General features: G+C 43.8%; 1 pseudogene; it reads left to right on the top strand.

Moving 5' to 3' along the window:
• Positions 1–2,823: 2,823 nt before the first annotated feature.
• LOC144235938 (large ribosomal subunit protein eL43 pseudogene) lies at positions 2,824–3,126 on the top strand (annotated as a pseudogene).
• The last annotated feature ends 3,749 nt before the right edge of the window (positions 3,127–6,875 follow it).

Below are 6,875 nucleotides of genomic sequence, written 5' to 3'. Positions count from 1 at the left end.
CTGGAAGGCCCAGGTCTGAAGAGTCTATCTGCAATCTTGAGGCAGCCAGCAATGCCCCACATCTGTCACATCTGTCGTTTGCTACTGGGAGTAGACTAGAATGAGTCCAACCTCAGGAATGCAGCAAGTCAATGGACAGTGGCTGTTTTTCAGCTTCCTTCCAAACCCCCTCCTTCCTGTCTGCACCCTCCTCCCACATTTTCCCCAGTGCCCTAAGTGCATTTAAAAAGAAGGAGGAGGAGAAGGAAGAAGAAGATGAAGATGAAGATGAAAACGAAGCAGCAGCAGCAGCAGCAAGAAGAAGAAGGAGAAGGAGAGGAGAAAGAAGAATTGGAAGAAGGCAAGAACCAGAAACTTTCCCCCTGAGAGCCCTACTGCCTGTCTCCATTGCTCTCCAAATTTCATGCTGGCCGACAACTGTGTACAACCTCTGACCTACTGGGAAGGTCTTCTCCAGGAACCTTCCTTCCTCTGTCTCCTCAGCTTCCCTGAAGGGTTGAAGGACGAGTCCTGAGTGGAAAGGAAGTAGCAGCTTGGGATGTGAGCCAGCCTCGGCCTCTTCTGGAGCCTTCTGCGAGGGCTGGGAGAAAGCTGGCCAGTTGAAGGGGAGCGACACAGCCTTCAATGCCAGCTGCTGTTCGAGATATTGATTGAGAGCCTTCTCTGGGTGAAACAGGGAGCAGAAGTCATGAAAAACACAGGCCAAGGGAAATCACGTGATGAGGTGGCACACTCAGCCCAGTGTCGCACTGGGCCATGGCAGCAACCAGGTCTGCCCAGGTCTTGCTTGACCAATTAAGCATCATTTAGAGCTCATATCTGACTTCTTTGCTTGGTTTGGTTTACCTTACCTTCCACTCACATCCCTGAGCTCACATCTGCCCCAGATTAGAAAGTGATCCCAGTGTTGTGGTGCCCTTTGGGACCAAAGGCAGCAGCCCTGGGAGGGAAAAGGGCATTCCAGGACAGCGTGGCGGGAATAAGGAATCCATGGCTTGCTGGGAGCAGGAGGAGCAGTCACACACCGTCTGTAATCACTGGGAAGCACAGTGGGGCCCACGGAATGGGGTGTCCCGTACCCCACGGGCTAGGGAATTGTCTCTTCGGCCACTTCAAGTGTCCGGGATCCTCTCTCTAGGCTGCAGAGAGGAAGTCCCTCTGGTGCAATCCTGCCATGACCACTTCCCCAGTAGGAAAATGAAACGCTGCCTCTCCACAAACACCTCCAGTGTGGAGACCCGAGGGTCACTGGCAACTGTCTTTCATTCCAACCACTGTTCCCATTTCTCCTGGCTTCCACCCAAGCCCCTCCCCCCCAACCCCTTAATGAGTACCAGAAGAGGAAATTCCAGAAGGATGGGGGGCCTGGTCACCTCACTGGCCCCAAAGCAGAGCTTGGAGCGGGGAAGGAGAGCTGTGCTGATGTCATTGTTATTCAAGAGGCTCTTCCTGCCCAGCTCAGGGTTATGGGCTCAGCAGCTGGCACAGGGAAGAGGTGAAGCTTCTGAGGTCTCAAGCTGGGACCTTGGGTTGCTGATGCCCTCTGGAGACAAGACGCCTGGTGGGGACCAAGAGGCCGTGAGAAGAGTAGGTTGAGAATATTCATCTCAGACTGTTCTGTCTGCAAAGTAACTGAATGCCCACTGGGCACAGAACCCCTTCCTGGGCCTGGTGAGATGCAAATAAGTAGAAGGTGCAATAATGCTCTCACCGAATCCCATGTTATTACACATTATTGAATACGCACTGAACAATAGGACTGCTCACTAATCCTGATGTTAACAAAGGAAAATCATTCAATGCAATTCAAGTAGGGTATAGCGGGGGATAAGTATAGGAGCTAACGCAGGAAGATTTTAGGAAAGTACATGAGTTTTGAATTTTGAATTGAGTCCTGATGGATGAGGGGGCAAGGATGTATAGATAAAATCTATGATTAAGAAGTAATAGGGGCACCTGGGTGGCTCAGTTGGTTGAGCACCGGACTCTTGTTTTCTGCTCGGGTCATGGTCTTGCAGGTTCATGAGTTCAAGCCCTGCACTGACAGTGCAGAGCCTGCTTGGGATTCTCTGCCTCCTCTCTCTGCCCCTCCTCTGCTGGCTCTCTTTCTTAAAAATAAATAAACATTTGGGGTACCTGGGTGGCTCCGTTGGTTAAATATTCAGCTCAGGTCTTGATGTTGTAGTTTTGTGAGTTTGAGACCCGTGTCAGAGTCTGTGCTGGCAGAGGGGAGCCTGCTTAAAAATTCTCTCTCTCTGCCCCTCTCCCATTCACACGGTCTCTGTCACGCTCAAAATAAACTTTAAAAAATAAACAAACACTAGAAATTTCTTTTAAAAAAGAAGTAATAAGTTACATTCCTGCAGAGAGAAAGGATCTTACCTAGAGAAGGAAGAACACAAGTGAAAAATCTTAACACCAAAGATATCGTTTTGCAGCAAGAAATGTCAAGGTTTATAGGCACCTCGGTGGCTCAGTCAGTTAAGCCAGACTTCAGCTCAGGTCATGATCTCACAGCTCGTGAGTTCAAGCCCCACATCAGGTTCTGTGCTGACCACTCAGAGCCTGGAGCCTGCTTCAGATTCTGTGTCTCCCTCTCTCTCTGTCCCTCCTCCAGTCATGCTCTGTCTCTCTCTCTCTAAAAAAAAAAAACAGAGAGAGAGAGAGAGAGAAACCCCTCAAGTTTGAGGTGATGGAAGACTGACTATAATTAGCATGTTGGTGTAATAGAATGTTCTAGTTAACCAAAATTATTTTTTTGTAACAATGCATGTTTAAAAATTCTTTCTTACTCCAGTGGCCTCAGACCTAGTTTGTGGTGACATGGCTAAACACACTGAGAAGGTCAGAATTGTCAGTAAATATGGGCCCCGTTATGTGGTGCCTCCCTCAGGAAATGGTGAAGAAGATTGACATAAGCCAGCACACCAAGTACACTGTCTCCTTCCGTGGCAAAACCAAGACGAAAAGGCGAGCTGTGGGGATCCGGTGTTGCGGTCCCTGCATGAAAGCCATAGCCGGTGGTGCCTCGACCCACAACACCCCTCCAATGTCACAGTAAAGTCGGCCATTAGGAGACTGAACGAGTTGAAAGACCAGCAGAAGCTCCACTGTTTGAAACATTGATAGCCTACAATAAATGGGTTAATTTATATAACAAAATTACTTTGGCTTGTTAAATTTATTAATTAGATGTTCTTGATTTGTGTTGCAAAATTTAATTTTGGTTTCTAAAAGACTTGGAATTAAAAATCCCTCTAACTTTTATTGGAAAAAATTCTTTCTTACTCCAATAAGTATAATCCTGAGGGATGCTTGGGTGGCTCAGTTGATTAAGCGTCTGACTTCGGCTGAGGTCATCATGATCTGGCAGTCCATGGGTTCAAGCCCCGCATCAGGCTCTGTGCTGACAGCTCGGAGCCTGGAGCTGCTTCAGATTCTGTGTCTCTCTCTCTCTCTGCCCTTCCCCAACTCGCATGCGTTCTCTCTCTCTCTCAAACATAAATAAACATTTAACATTTAAAAATAAAAATAAAAATAATCCTGGGATGAGGGGCACCTGGGTGGCTCAGTTAGTTGAATGTCTGAGTCTTGATTTTGGCTCAGGCCATGATCCCAGGGTCATGGAATCGAGGCCAGGGTCATGGGGCTCCACACCGAGCATGGAGTTTGCTCAGGATTTTCTTTCTCTCCNAAAAAAAAAAAAAAAGAAAAAGAAAAAGAAAGAGAAAGAAAATATCCCGGGATGATTTTATATTCACACCAAGACATATTGTGAATATCCTGGAAGTTATTTTGTTCAATAAATTTCTCAGAAGAGGGGAGTTTCCTGTAACATGTACTGGGTTAATGGACCCTACAAATACATAAACTTTCTGTGTTGGGGGCACCTGGGTGGCTCAGTTGGTTAAGCCTTGCATTTTGGCTCAGGTCATCATCTCACAGTTCATGGGTTCAAGCCCCAAAGGGGCTCTCTGCTTTCAGCACAGAGCCTGCTTCAAATCCTGTCTCCTAATCTCTCTGCCCCTACCTCATGCGTGTGCACTTTCTCTCTCAAAAATAAATAAACATTTAAAAAATAATAAATGTGCTGGATAAACCATAACTCTCTCTCATATATAACAAAGATCAAAAAAAAAAAAAAAAAAGGAAATCTCCATGTTCCAGAACTCACAGCTAGAGAGAGCTGTCACATGAGCCCAATGTGCAATGTGGCAGTTGAGGAGGTGGGGGCTGGCCAAGGCTGGAACTGAGACCCTGTGTAAAGCTTCCCAAATGGGACTTGAAATATTCTTCCTGCCAGTCCAAAGAAGCAGAGAGCAAGATTGCTGTGTCTCAGAGCTCAGGATAGAGTGGGAAAAAAAACACTCCTATAAGAAATTATGAACCCAAGTCTCTGCTGTGTGGATTTAAATTTATACTACCTGCCCCATGGTGTGAGAATTCTAGGCCAAGAAATTAACATAAAAGTTCAACCAGGCTCTGCTTAACTCCAGGGCCCCAGTGAAAGGAAATACAAAACAGCTCTACTTCTAGAACATTCTCACTTAAACGGCCCTGGCTGAAGACAAATACATAATAATAACTTAGAAACCACAAGAAGTGAACCACCTGAAGAAGATTAAATAGATATGGGTATAGGAGAATCAACATCCCAAGAACTAGAAATAATAGAATAATCTGCAATCAAACAAGCAAGTTTAAAGTTATTAAAGAGATAACAGAATACAGCCTGTAATGAAGAAAATAGAACATTTTTAGAAAAGAACAGATAGGTTTGGAAAAGATTCAAATAGAATATCTAGAAATTAACAAGCATTAAAATTCCTGATTTTACCTTTGTGTGTGACTTGTTCTAGATAGCCCCAATTTCAATCTTGCCTCTTGACTTAAATTTGAAACAGAATCTATACCTCTCCTTTCGCCTATTTTTTTAAAAAAAATTTTAAAGAGAGAGAGTGGGAGAGAGGGACAGAGGGAGAGAGATTGAGAATCTCAGGCAGGCTCCATGCTGAGCACAGAGCCCAATGTGGGGCTCAATCCCTCCACTCTGAGATCATGACCTGGGACGAAGTCAAGAGTCAGAGGTTCAACCCAATGAGCCACCGAGGTGCCCATCCTTTCTCCTATTAAAATGAGAATTCACAGAAGACAAAAAGTAAACCATATATTCAGAATTATGTTTAGCACACAACTATTAACCAGGAATGAGAAGATACCAGTCTGCCTTCAAATTTGGGGTGCATCTGGGGAAAGAAGTATGACATATGACTTCCCCAAGAGACACCCTCGAGAAAACAGCAGCATTGCACATTCTCCCTCCCAAGCACTATGAAGTACCTACATTCTTTCTTTTTTTTTTTTTCTTTCTTTCTTTCTTTTAATGTTTATTTTTGAGAGGGAAAGAGAGAGAGAGAGCAGGGAGGGGCAGAGTGAGAGGGGGACTGAGAATCTGAAGCAGGCTCAGCGCTGACAGCAGTGAGCCCTATGCGGGGCTTGAACTCACCAACCATGAGATAATGACCTGAGCCAAAGTCAGATGCTCAAATGACTGAGACACCCAAGCGCCCAGTCCTTGCCATTCATGAAAGAGCTCAAAGTGGAAAGGGCACTTTCTCTGGGAAATAAGACTTTCTGTGTCTCCCTGGGGCTTCCTAGGGTCCCTGTAAGCACTGATTCCCAAGCCTCTGGAAGTTCCATCTTTGCCTTTCAGGGAAGGGCTGGCCAGCATTTGATCCTCCTTTCCTTTCATCCTGAGCTTCTACAGTATCTGTTTTATCTTATATGGGGTGGAGAAATTCTTCTCAGTTTATTCTTTTTTGTCTGTTTGTTTCCAAAATTGTTTTAGTTATTCTAGGGTCTGTGCTTTACTATCTAAATGTTAAGATAAACTTATCTATATCTACAAAATACTTTGCTAGGATTTTTTAATTCCAGTATAATTAACATACAAAATTATATTAGTTTCAGGTGTACAACAATTCTATGCAGTACTCAGTGCTCATCACGGTAAGTGTACTCTGAATCCCCTTCACCTATTTCATCCATCCCCACACCCACCTCTCCTCTGATAACCATCAGTTTGTTCTCTATAGTTAAGAGTCTGGGTTTAGAGGGGTGGATTGTTGGGGGGGGAGGGTTTGGTCTCTTTTTCTTTAATCATTTGTTTTAATCAATCTTAAATTCCACGTATGAGTGAAATCGTATGGTATTTGTCTTTCTCTGACTTATTTCACTTCCTATTAGGATTTTGATAGGAAATTAGATTAATCCTGTTGATGAATGTGGGGAGAATTGACATCTTTCGTATGTTGAGTCTTCCAACCTATGACCACAGTACATCTCTCCATTTATTTAGGTCTTCTTTGATTTATTTCATCAGCATTTTGTAGTTTTCCACGTACAGATCTCGTGCATGTTTTGTTAAGTTTAAACTTTAAGTATTTTGTTTTCTCTGGAACAATTACAAATGGTATAGCATCTTAAATTAGTTTCTACATGTTTGTTGTTAGTATATGGAACTGTAATTGATTTTTATGTGTTGATCTTGTATCCTGCAACCTTGCAGAACTCATATAGCAGTTAAAGGATTTTTTTTTTTTTTTTGGTAGATTCTTTGGGGTTTTCTCTATAGGCAATCATGTCATTTGTAAATAGGGACAGTTTTTTTTCTTCCTTTCCACTCTGTATGACTTTTATTCTTTTTCTTGCCTTATTACAATGGCTAGAAATTCCAATACTAAGTTGAATAAAAGTGATGAGAATAGATATCCTTGCCTTGTTCTCAGGTTTAGGGGGAAGGCATTCAGTGAGTCACCATCAACTATGATGTTAGCTGTAGACTTTCTGTAGATGTTCTTTATCAGGTTGAGGTA

Source organism: Crocuta crocuta, unplaced genomic scaffold (genome assembly GCF_008692635.1).
Source record: "Crocuta crocuta isolate KB4526 unplaced genomic scaffold, BGI_CrCroc_1.0 scaffold698, whole genome shotgun sequence".
NCBI lineage: Eukaryota > Metazoa > Chordata > Mammalia > Carnivora > Hyaenidae > Crocuta > Crocuta crocuta.
This window is presented reverse-complemented; position numbering and strand designations above follow the sequence as displayed.